The following is a 13,658-nucleotide window of genomic DNA, read 5'->3' on the forward strand; positions in this document are numbered from 1 at the left end:
CATGTTAACACTGGAACTGGGGTGAACATCCTAAAACTCAAGATAAAAACACCCTCCTTGGGGACACTTCAGATATCAGATGGTGAATGGAAAAGGTTATGGGATGGAGGGGAAATGCCCACTTCACTAAGGCTGGGATTTCCTGGATGATCCTCAGGTGGCCTGGGGAAGGTCAATGCCTCACTTCGAGTGCAGCCTTCTAGGCCTTAGGAAGAAGAGCCCATTGACATTCTTACAGCCTCCTACCATCCCCTTTGACTCAGCTCTGTACTAAATCACTTCAATTTCTTGGTAACATCCACAGAGGCCAAAAAAATCTTCCTACTTTGTCCATTTTCTTCTTCCTCTTATCCTTAAATAACAGATCACTGGACTGAAAACAAAAATCACTTGTTTCAGAGAGCTGGGTCACAACATGACTAGAGTACAGAGACTCCATTCTTTCTTCATCCCAGAACACTCTGAGAGGCCCTGCCCCCCTTCTTCCACAGTTCCCCACCAGCCACACCAGAGGATAGCTCAGTGTAGCTTATAGATTTGTGAACAGCTAATACTACCCTCCAGGTCAGGGAGCAGCATGGGGTGGAAGGGACCCCAGGTCTCTAAGAAACAGAGCTTCCTTGGGCTTTAATCCACATGTCCAAAGTTAACCCTGTGGTACACACTGCTGAATTCAGTATCTTTCCACTCTTTCTGAGATCTATCTGCATTTCATTTCTTTTTTTCTCTCCAGGCTCTTTCTCAGCAAATGAAATTTATATATATTTGGCACTTAGCACTTTTCCATTATTATTTTTGTTAATGTATCCTATGACCCTTTAGAAAAGATCTGGTAGTTTCAGAAATATGCCCTTATGGCATTTATCTTTCTCTGACTTGCATTAGTTATCTGTGGACATTTCTAATCACCTCTTCTAGACTGTCAGAGGTCAAGTCTCATGCATCTTTATATCCTAGGCAGTACTCTGCTCTGAATTAAATAAGTGCTCAATTAACATTCATTTAGTTCAATTCACATTTTTCAAATGAAGTGTTAGAGAGGATAAAAGAGCATCCCAAGTCTAGTGTGTCGGTCAGTTTCTTGTCAAGAACATATACACTACTCTAGCTATTTCAAGCAAAGAAGGCTTTAATGAAGGGAATTGGTTACAAAGATGTTGGAATATTTAAAGAAGTAAAAGGGGTTGGTGTGACTCAGAGACAGGGAAACTGCTGCTATTCCTAGTAGAGAGGGTATTGGCCAGATTTCAAGAAGCTGCTACCACCCAGGGACTGAAACTCACAAGTTCATATTTACTGTTGCTATTACCTGGACCACTGCTGCCATGGCTACTTCACAAACACAATGGCTTCTACCTTCTTACTGCCCTCTGATATGACATGACTGCCTCCTGTTGTCAGAACCCAACCAGAACCCACCTGGCAAGAGAGTCTGGAAAATGTGGTTTGTAGGTTTCCAGCCTTGGTGGTAACAGAGAAGGTGAGTGTGGAGCTGAACGTCCATAAACAACATCTAGGATAGATGATTGGGCCAGTGCTGATTTCACTGCAACACTGCAGCGGAAGAAGTCTGCAAGAGAAGAGTTAATCTCCATCTCAGAACTTTAGAGCAGTCCCACCTCTGAGTCTGAGGAAGGAGGTTACTAGCTGCTGTCAGCCCTGACTCCCTTGGGATAGCAGATCCAGGTTCAAAGGCACAATTCCCTAGTCGAAACAACAGTCATTAATGCACCCCTCACATGACAGCCTGGGAGTCTAAGTGAGTCATCATATCTTTCCTCAAAAGTTCATCGCTTCAATTAACAGGCAGAAAGAAAAATGACAGGTGAGAACATAGCAGGTACAAGAACTCCAACATACTGAGTATACGTTCAAACTGTTTAGGAATTTGGACCATAGTGGTCTTTTCCTTTGTCTCCTTTCTCCCATCTCTGAGATTGAGAAGATTGTCATTTATTGAGTGAATCTGGGCTGCAGAGAAAACCAGATCTGATTCCACACAGATTTATTGACCAGAATTATCTAGTCCAGATGTCTCCAGATAACTGTTAGTACCTTCCTTGACACTGCTTGTATGGACATGGCTTTGTGGAACCAACTCTCTCTTGCTAAGGCTGGGACAGGGAAAATAAAACTAAGTATGGTTGCCCTGTCCCTGCCTGATGTCCCAGCCTTAACTGCGGGCTATAGAGCCCAAAGAGATCATGGAAGGGATTAAAGGAGCATGTGACCAACACAATCCTCTTTGTCTTTGGCACACACCATCTTAGAAATAAATGAAGAGAAGCTATCTGAATGTTTCCCCTAACTAAAAGTTTCCTACTCTGGCTTGTCATGAGAGAAAAAAAAAAGATGCATAAATTTGTTTGGTAGTGTCTTTTGTCTACCTGGAATTAATCTTTGTGTGTGGTATAAGATAGGATTCCAATTTTCTTTTTTTTTCTTTTTACACAGAGATATCCAATTGCCTCAGACCATTTATTGAAAAGTGCATCCTTTCTCACTGATCTGGAATACCACCTCTTCTATATATTATGTCCATGATTATGTAGAACTATTTCTGGGCTTTCTATTCATTTCCATTGGTCTTTTTGCAGTATAATACCATATTGCATTAACTACTGTACCTTTATATTGACTTTTTATCTGGTAAGGCAGTTATTCTTGCCTTGTTTATTCAGAAGTAATTTAGATATTCTTTTGTCCATTTGCATTTTCATGTAAATTTTTAGACAAGCTTCTCAGATTCCACAAAAAAATGTCTCTTGGAATTTTGATTGGGATTGCATCAAATCTATAGATCATTTGGGTGAGAAATGACATCTTTATAATATTAGTCTTCTATTCCAGGAGCATGGTGTATATTTCTCAATTCATTTAGATCTTTAATAGTTCTAATAAAGTTTTCTATTTTTTCCATAGAAATATCAAAACATTCTATTTTCTTCAATATTCCTTGAGGTAAAGGTAACTTCTGGTTCACCTTTACATTAAAGATATAAATGCTTTGGGTGGGGCCTCCATATTGTTTAACTCCAGAAGGCACCATGCACATTTTCAGCGAACATGCTGTAGATTACAGCATGAATGGAAGTGCCCCCTATAGTTGGGCAACATCATTGTCCTGCCTGTAAGGTCCCAGCATTATAGGAGAAGGGTTTCCTATTAAACATTCTACCTTGGGTATACCCTGAGCATAGTCTCCTGTTCCCTGCACTCCTTGAGACAAGTTTAAAGAATTGAGTAATGTTACAATAACAAAACTCTTCCATTATTACTTACTTATACGAATACATTTTTTCAATGTTTGCATCTATAAAAATGAAAAATAGGAATATAATTGCTGTTGAACTCTCTTAATTTAGCAATGAGTACTAGTCATCCATGGATACATGGACTATTAAAAAAAAAGTCCATACAACTTAATAAGTGATGTGTTTTAAATAAAGGTTTAATAGTTCTTAAAGACTGTAATAAATTTCTGTTGTTTTGATCAGTTGGGTACTATCTATTATAATGATAATTTAATCTAGAAGAACACTAATTCCTAGAGCCTTTTGGTCATAAACAACTAAACATTGAATTTTAAATATATGTGTATATGTGTATACATATATACACATTTTTCCAGCTTTATTGAGGTGTATATATATATATATATATATATATATATATATATATATATGTATGTATGTATATGCATATATTTTTATTTCAGGGAAGTGTGATAGGATGATTAATAAAAGATTTTTCAAACTTAAAAATGTATTACATTAGTATAGCATTTTTGGAGAGTACTGAAATAGAATTATGACATCTAAGAGAGAAAGAAACAATACAATATATCCAGCTCTTAAAGAACTTATTCAAGTTTTTTTTTTATGAACAATGGTTATCACTAAAACATTAAAGAATTTAGAGTCCATTGGATACATTTGAAAAAATGACATACGTTTTATTTTAAAATGTCAATTTAATTAATATGTTAGAAATTATATCCTGTGATAGAAATTGCTGGCTTTCCACCAAAATCTATTCTCTCCATTATGATAACTGAGATATATTGTTTTGTTTTGAGGAGGCAGCAAAAGTTATACTCAGAGACTGAGTCTGTCTTTGCTAGCAATTTATTTAGCACAGATTCACTGTGAGAATTATAATTTCAGAAACCAATAGCATACAGGATAATATCTCTTAATAAGCCAAATAAAAAATAACATACTTTAAACAACTGACAGATTAATCACATTATTATTCCAGGCAAGGGGACATGAGAGGAATTAAGTTCAAATTTAATATGAGGTGTACCTTTTTACATGAGGAGGCCCTCAGGAGAAATGATGACCAACCTGGAGCTGATTTCTAGCTGCCAGCACAAAAGTAAAAGTCCCCTCTTGCTAGAGCCATTGCTAGGGAACAAAGACACTAGTGTTAGTGGACAGGCTGAGCAGCTCCAAGGGTTATCACTCCAGAGACTGCTGCACAGTTTTATACTACTACCGACCAAAGAGTCGCCTTAACCTTGGTAGGAGCAAATGTCTCAAGGGCCTTCAGAGAGTTTTTAGGTTTGCGAAGATTCATCTTGCCCAAACTGAAACTCTGAAATAGTCCTCACAAACTGTCAGTATTTATACTGTAAATGTCCCCTTGCCATACTTGCTTCTCCATGTGTTCTTATCAGTAAGACCTCAGCAGGGCCCCTCAGCAGCTGGTCTGCTGACTGCTTATCAACGACAACAGATGTGGAATGATGACATCCTGACATGACTTACTTCATTCTTATATCAAAGCAACTTTTCTTCTTTGTCATACATAAACAAGTGGATTAAAACAACTTCACTTAAGTCATAAACAAGTGGATTCAAAATCATATTAAACCAGTACACAACATATGGATATCTAACTAATTTTCCTCCAAACTAAATGTGATCATAAGACTGAACTGTTATCGGTGGAATTTGAGCAAAGTAATGAGTACAAGTCTATTGCTTAAGAGACAATTCCTGGCTCTGGATGATCCTTCCTTCTTCTGTCCCTCTAGTTGGAATGGAAAAGACTACAGTGACCTTGAAAGTCTCATATTAAAGATGGCAGATTTGTGTGGATACCTGGAACCCTCAGCTTAGAATGTGGCATGAGAGAAATAAACTTTGTGTTTTAATTCTCTAAATTTTAGGGGGCCAGCAGTTAGGCCTTTCCTTAGTTAATACAGGAATTGTCACCATGAGAGTGGAGCACTGCTTTAACAAAACCCTAAAGTTTTCATTCAGCATTTGCTTAATGCTTAGGCAACATATGATTAAGAAATAAATAGTGCAAGCTAGAAAACTGGGGACTCTAAGACAACTGGTACAGATGTTACCTATGTTAACTTGATAGTCAGACAATCTGCCTACCAAGCCACTAGCTCTGCAGCAAAAAACAGAATGCTAATGTGTAGTAGCTTCTCCTTGCTGCTTTAGCAAGGAAAAAAAGATGAGCTCAGGCAAGGAACAGCTAGTTTGTAAGCAGAGGTAGAAAGGAACAGAAAGAATCATTATATCAAAAGCCACAAAAGCCTTACAGGTTTGGAAAATCCAACTGCTTCTGGACCCAAGAGAAAAGTCTCTTACTCAAAGATTATTTAAAGACTCATTAAGACCTCTATATCAAACATTAAGATGAACAATGGACCCAGCATGGAGTCAAGGATCAGATTATGGTCATCACCCCTTCATCCATCAAATCTATTGTTTCAGATGTTAACAAGTTAGCTGACATTAGGAGATTGGAGGCATGGAGACAATAAGGAAGTAAGAGTAAAGCAAGCTGAAGAATTGTGTCCAGAAAATTACTTTGGTTGTATAAACTGGCATGTGAAAGTGACTAGATACAAGCTAAGTTTACATCTACTTTCATATTTCATCAACTCTTTTTTTCAGTTTTATTGAGATACAATTGATATACAGCACTCTATAAGTTTCAGGTGTACGGTATAATGACTTGATTTATATATATTGCAAAGTAATTACTACAGTAAGTTTACTTAACATCCATCACCTCATATAGATCTTAAAAAATAACACAAAATATTTTGTTTTCCACATGATAAGAATTTTTAGGATTTATTCCCTTTAACAACTTTCAAATGTACCCTATGGCAGTGATAACTATAGTCACCACTCTGTACATTACGTCCCCAGTGCTTACTTATCTTATAAGTGGAATTTTGTACCTTTTGACCACCTGCCTCAGATAACCACAAGTTTAATCTCTTTTTCTATGAATTTAGATTTTTTTTTGTCTTATATCTTTGTTTTTTTTAACTTCCACATATAAGTGAAACCATGCAGTATTTGTCTTTCTCTGTCTTATTTCAGTTAGCATAATGACTTCAGGGTCCATCCATGTTGTCAGAAATGAAAGAATTTCCTTTTTTTAATGGCTGAATTGTATTCCATTGTATACTACATCTTTTTTATCCATTCATCTGTTGATGGACACTTGGGTTGTTTCAATGGCTATTGTAAATAATGCTTCAGTGAACGTGGAGTACAGTTATTTCTTCGATTCAACAATTCTAAGATATGTTTTATTTACATTTTAACATTCTAGAAATCAGGAGGGTCTTGTAATTAAGACTGTGATGCTCTACTGACTGAGCTAACTGGGCACCAACTAAGGGTCTTGTAATTAATAGTGAATTATAATCTTTGTTTGTCAGCCATCTGTCCTGATGTATTTGTAATTGTTGAAACATACAGAAATTTATCCATAGCAATTCATATTGTCAACACTTTGGTTAGGCTATAGGCACTGTGAATACTATATATATGTTAAGTTCAGTTGCCATTTAAAATGTTTTTAAAAATATTATACCATTATTTGCCATTGAAATGAAAAATTATTGTATTTGTAAAAGGCACAAAACAGCAAGGCATAAATTTGATATTAGTTAAGATTCAAATCCTTCTGGTAGGATCAAGAAGTACCAGCAGCAAAACTCACAAAATGGGTGTCAATGGTTCAGAAAATCTCAGAGACAATAGTGCAGGTTGAACTCATGGAGCATTACCAATGCTCTCGATGACACAGAGGATAATAATGTTTGGGAAAACTTGCAACAGCAAAAACCAGGTTGTGAAAATTATACAGCTTCTAAGAAGAATATTTCCTCTTCATATGTGGTTATAGAGAATAATGGCCAAGAAGGAACTCCCAGAGAGCAAAGCCAGGCCCCCTAGAGGATAGTGATCAGAGGAATTCTCCCAACCCCGAGATTCTGCTTTCTCTCTGCTAGCTGGAGTAGTAACTAGAGTGACCTTAGAAGCCATGTGTTGAAGATGGCAGAATTTCCGTCCAGTCGGAAACTTGGAACCATTATATAAGAAAGAAATAAACTTCTTATTTTTTAAGCTACTAAATATTGGGAATCTCTTTGTTACAGCACATAGTCTTTAACCATTGCTAATGCACATGATTTACAACTGTTTAAACTTATAATGAAAAGTATTAGATAACTTCCAGATGTGTGGAAAGGTAAGTAGTTTTTATTTGTTTGTTTTAGTTTCTTTTAAGGAATTCACTAGCAAAAAAGGTTTAAAGACTCCTGGAATAGTTCAGACTCAATGATTTCTGCTTCTTCACCTTCTAGTCACCCACCAACCTCTTACTAGAAGGGGAGGAAACTGTTGTTTCCTCCCCTTCTAGTAAGAGGGCATACAGGTTCCAAAGAGGCTGATATTAATCACTTGCTCTATACTCTACAACCTCTAGATATATCAAATGGCTTCCCTACCCATAGTTCCTTCTAAGGGAACTTACCCTAACTCAGCTCCTGTTGAGAGAGCTGCCCCATATTTTGTTCCATGTGACCCAGTGCACCCCTCTTCCTCACCACTGCTCATGGTCATAGTTGACTGGGCCAGGATGGGTACCTGACCAATGAGCAGCCAATCTGTAGACAAGCCAGTAACCTCTGATGCAGCCTGCCCCAAAATGCCAAAGTGGCTCTATCATATTACTTCTTTGTAGGAAATATGAAACAGATGGAAAAGGAAGCTGAAGATGAGCACATACCTGCAAAGAGGCCATGAATTAGTGCTGAGACCATTCAGAGCAGAACAAACTCGGGTTCCGAAGAAGCAGAAACTGAATTGACAGAAACTAAGAAGTAAAGAGCTATATAGAATAAAGGAAAGAAGTAAACCACAGAGGACATTTCTTAGTTTCATGTATGACATGCCAGTTATCCTAGTTATCTTAAAATTTTTCAACTACAAACACATGAGAATCCTAGATAAAATGTAACAAATATCCTTTAAAAGTCATAGCTGAAGTGCAATAATTAAATCAGAGAGGAGAGGGATGAACAGAGAGAAAGTCAAAACAAAAGTGGTAAGCTTGTGCTGATGTTTTGTGCTGATGGAGGTTTTAATTGTCCTCAGCGAACAAGGAGCATAGTGGGGGTGAGACATAAAAAGCTCCCTCAGTGAAAAGATGGACTATTATTCTATCCAACAAAGGGACATCACAAGGATACTTGTCAATCTAAGCTTAACAATTGTTGGGGCCCCTAAGTAGGACCTACGTCACTTGGAGCACACGGATTAAGTGTCTCTAACGTGGCCTCCCAGAGAGCTGGTATACCTTACATTCCCAATTCTATGTTGAATAATTGAATCTAGTCCTCATTTTTTGGAAAGCCAGTCTGTTTTATTTCTCCATACTACCAGCCGAATGGCATTTGTCCACCCTGTGAAATGAGTCATGGCTATGGGAATGAGGTTGGGGAAGACATCTGGAAGTGCTGATGGGTGTTTTGTGTGAAAGTTTAGCAGCTGGGACCCTCCTCTGCTGTTTCTGATAGATTTCTCAGTAAGATTGAGGGTAATGGTGATCAAATTGCAGTCAGAGCTGTCTGACAGATGATGGTAGACCCAGAAGTCAGTTAAATTGTAAGGCATGCAAGCGAAACAATTCTGGAGAGCCACACGAGAGCATTTTCCTTCATGAGGAAGGCTCCCTCCTTTGGTCATCTTGGCATCTGAGATGCTCTCTCCCCAGATGCTGGTGTTGCTCTCCCTCCACCTCCACAAAATTGATGTGGCACATCTCAGCAGCTGTAACTTCACCTTTTTCCAATAATCTATTACTCATACCCAGACCTTTTGTCCAGAAGGTCCAGGTGCAGGAGAGACAGGGCATTTTTATAAAACTTATGGAGATCAGTTATGTCTCCCACATTGGCCCATATGTGTCATCATAGGGAGATCCAGTGAGTAGTGTACTCAACCAAGTAGTCATTATCCTTATGATCTACACCATGGCAGTCTAACAAGAGAATCCAGATGGCTTAGCCAGAATTAAGTTTCAATCCTCTAGGCCCTTTTTGAACTAAACTGCCACCCCGAGAATATATCAATCAGGCTGGCTTGGGGTTGCCATTAGAGGAAGAAAGAAGCATCATGCCTAGAAATGGTTAGAATAGAGTCCTGAGTTTTCAAAATTGGTCTCTAATAACCTGATCATTGTCTTGATCATTACCCAGGAAGTAGCTGAGAAGGGATGATCTCTTTTTGGGGACAACTGCATTTAGTGACCAAACTGCTTAACTAAGGTGTGTAGACCAAGAGCAGGTGAGGGAAATGGAAATGGAGTTAGAAATCTTTTAAAGTCAATTTTTGAGGAGGCTGGTCAGTCCCTATACCAGATGCCTGTGGATGGTAGGAGAATGGAAAGACTATTGAATACTTTGACAATCAGCCCATTGTGTGTGGCTTTTGCCACAAAAGGGACATTATTGTCAGCCTGCAAATGGTCTAGGAAGCTGATCACATGACACAGATTAGTTTTAAGGGCTACAGTGATTTTTTGGACTCAGCTGATCAGACTGGAACAGCAGGACAGTAACCTGAAAAAACGTTACCAGCAGTGAAGCCCCACTGATAAGCCTGAGAGGGGTCCAAGGTTCAATATGATCAATCTTCCAAGAGCATGTAGAGTCAATGCCCCATGTAATGTGGACTCCCTTATTGTGAAACAAATGGGCCAAGTCTGGCATGCAGTGGTAGTGTCTGTATCAGAAACATAAAGTTCTTTATTTTGTGCCCAGTATGTGAGGATGGATGTATTGCCATGTCTGATCTAGGCAGCAGTGTCGATAATCTGGACAGTTCAGGCTTGATTTGCAGCTTTATTTTCAGATGTTATCAGAGAATTCAACTTTCCATGGGCATTTACATGAGTGACCCAGATGGTTTGATCAGAAGTCATGATTTGTTTCCACAGAACATGGCCTCCAAGAGGAGTGTCTTTAATCTATAGTTTTCCAAGTGGCAGACCAAGCAACTAGCAACTAGGCCATTGTTAATAGCCAAGAAGTCAGTAAAAATATAACAAATTTCATCAAAGGGAATATTGGTCAGAGCTATGAGAATGGCCTTGAGTTCTGCCCTCTAAGTGAAGCCATGTTCATTTTTGATCCTGCATAGTTGGTGGTGAAGTTAAATATCTGCAGCATTCCAGTGGACACCATTGGGTCTCAGTTTGAACCATCAGGGAACCAGGGCCAGGCATTAGGGGAACTTCAGTGAATTAAAGGTCCCATTGAACCAGTGGCTTTGCTTCAGACAACAGAGTCAGGGATAAATTATTCCTCCAAAAGGATATCTCACTTTTCCATATAAAGTTGAGATACTGCTTGGACCAGTTCAGCTGCTTTCTTGAATGTACCATTTCCTTTTGACAAGTGAAGCTTATTGAACTCATACCTGGGGTCATGGAGTCATGGAGTTCAAGTTAACCCACCCCCAAATGGGGATATCAGGCTAGACAGTCGCAAGGCTTCCATGGGTCAGGTGTTCAGTTTTGACAAGAACCCAGTAATGAGTTAATAGCTGATTTTCAAAAGAGTCGTTTCTAGCAGCCACATCAGAGAGGTGATTAGTCCAAAACCCCAAAGGGCATTTTTGGTGGAGGCTGCCTTCTTTTACCAGAGTTTAATCAGCAAAATCATTTGTCATGATCATTAAGATTGTGGGACCCTAAAGGTAGAGAGCACACCATAAATTGTTGGATAGCTTCAAATGCAGTCTGTTGGAATAAGCCCCACTCAAAAGATAATTAGCAGGTTAGCTCATGTAAAAGATCAAGTAGCATGCCTGAATGAGCCACATACTGTCTCCAATATGCAGAGTCCAATAAGGTGCTGGGCTTCCTGTTCGGTTGGGAGGGCCAAAGGCACAGCAGCTTTTCTATGACTGCTGGAGGGATTGAGTGTTATAAAAACATCCACTTACTCCCAAAGAGCTTGCTTGGTTAGCAGGCCCCTAAATTTTGTTGGGTGATAGCACCACCATCAAGTCATTGAGACTAAGGTTTTTGACTTGCCAACAAGGCATCATCCATATAGTGAAATAAATTTTATAAAAGTAAATAAATGAAAATGGGACTTTAAAAGTGTTTAAATATGCCTGCCCTCTAGAAGAAAGGGGATCACAATGTTAAAACTCAATATTCTATAGTCATTTGCATGTGGATAAAGTGGGGAGGGACATGGGTTGCTTGAAGAAGCTTTTAAAATCAAGAATCCTATTGCTAGAAAAGAACAAACCTAAGTAATTTTTAAAACAATATTTTGATTGAATACTGTAAGACTAAAGACAAAAATAACTATATACGAATGCTGTAATCTGGTTCATAAATATGTTTCTTGACAGAGTATGGGTTAGAAATCCTAAAGTACTTAGTGTTGAACAAATAAGAACATACATTTACTCATATAATAACTATAATAAAGAATAGAGTAGATAATAAACCAGGATTCTCACTATTGGAGAAAGACATTATAAATAAGGAAAGGGGGAAGGCTAAAATGAAACCTGTGGTGTCAGACTTGAATCATAGGTACCAGTTTAAACTCGTGGACTTTGGGAAAAAAACATTTTTTTAAATTTATTTTTCAGTTACAGTTGACATACAGTATTATATTGGTTTCAGGTGTACAACATAGTGATTAGACATTTATATACTTTACAAAGTGATCGCCCCAATAGGTCTAGTACCCATCTGATACCATACATAGTCATTACAATATTATTGGCTGTATTCCCTGTGCTATACTTTTTATCCCCATGACTATTTTGAAAAAAATACATTTTTAAAAATTGTGATAAATATATACGACATAAAATTTACATGTTAACCATTTTAAGTGTACAATTTAGTGGCATTAATTACATTCACAATGTTGTGCAACTGTCACTGCTTTTTCCAAAACTTTTCATCATTTCGAACAGAAATTCTGTAACCATTAAGCAATAACTATTCTCCCTTTTCCCCATTCCCTGATAACCTCTAATCTACTTTATGTCTCTATGAATTTGCCTGTTCTAGATATTTCATATAAGTGGAATTATACAATATTTGTCCTTTTGCGTCTGGGTTATATCACTCAGCATAATGTGTTCAAGGTTCATTCATGCTGTAGCATGTGTCAGAACAGCATAGCTTTTTATGACTATATAATATTCCATTGTGTGCTTATACCACATTTTGTTTATCCATTCATCTGTTGATGGACACTCAGATTGTTACCATCTTTTGTTGATTGTAAATAATGCTGCAATGAATATTGGCATATAGGTATCTGAGTTCGTTTTCAATTCTTCTGGTTATATACCTAGGAAGAGAATTGCTGGGTCATATGGTAATTCTATGTTTAGCATTCTAGGGAACTGTCAAACTGTTTTTGACAGTAGCCGCACCATTTTATATTCCTACCAGCAATATATGAAGGTTCCAATTTTACTACATCCTCACCGGCACTTATTATTTTCCACTTTTTTGATCATAGACATCCTGTTAGATGTGAAGTGGTATCTCATTGTGGTTTTGATATGCATTTCCCTATTGACTAATAATGTTGAGCATCTTTTCACGTGGTCCATTTTGCATATCTTTTTTCGTGAAGACTCGTTTTCAGATCTTTTGCTGATTCATTAATTTGATTGTTTACCTTATTATTGAGTTGAATTTTTATACAGTTGACCCTTAAACAGTATGTGTCCACTTATATATGAATTTTTCAGTAAATACATACAGTACTATAAATGTATTTTCTCTTATGATTTTCTTAATAATGTTTTCTTTTCTCTAGCTTACCTTATTGTAAGAATTTAGTATACAGTATATATAACATATAAAATATGTGTTAATTGACTGTTAATGGTTATCAGTAAGAGTTCTGGTCAACAGTAGACTATTAGTAGTTAAATTTGGAGGAGAGTCAAAAGTTATACTTGTATTTTTGACTGTTCAGGGAGTAGACACCTCTAATCCCCATGTTGTTCAAGGGTCAACTGTATATATATGTTGATTATACCAATTTCGTTAGATAGCTATATTGTGAATATTTCTTAGTCTGTGGCTTGTTATTTTATTTTCTTAATACTGTCTTTTGAAGAACAGAGGTTTTCATTTTGAATAAGTCCATTTTCTCAAATGAGTTTCTATTGCGGCTGGTCTTTTTTGTTTCCCATCTAAGAAATCTTTGTTTATCTTAAAAGTGAGAAGATTTTCTCTAATTCTTTTTCCAGAAGTTTTATGGTTTTAGCTCTAATGTTAAAGTCTTTGAGCCATTTCAAGTTAATTTTTGTGTATGATATCAGCTAAAAGTT

The 13,658-nt window shown here is 37.4% G+C and overlaps 1 long non-coding RNA gene across 6 annotated transcripts in view; it reads left to right on the forward strand.

Moving 5' to 3' along the window:
• Nucleotides 1–13,658, forward strand: part of LOC120622838 (uncharacterized) — a 74,684-nt gene that overhangs the window by 33,385 nt on the left and 27,641 nt on the right. The window contains exon 5 of one of the 6 annotated variants that reach the window (XR_005658576.1): nt 8,014–8,097. The exons of the other annotated variants lie outside the window; for them this stretch is intronic. This is a non-coding gene — a long non-coding RNA (uncharacterized LOC120622838). Of the gene's footprint in view, nt 1–8,013; nt 8,098–13,658 lie in introns of those variants that run through there. 6 annotated transcript variants of the gene reach the window in all.

Source organism: Pteropus medius, unplaced genomic scaffold, assembly GCF_902729225.1.
Source record: "Pteropus medius unplaced genomic scaffold, Ma_sr-lr_union100, whole genome shotgun sequence".
NCBI lineage: Eukaryota > Metazoa > Chordata > Mammalia > Chiroptera > Pteropodidae > Pteropus > Pteropus medius.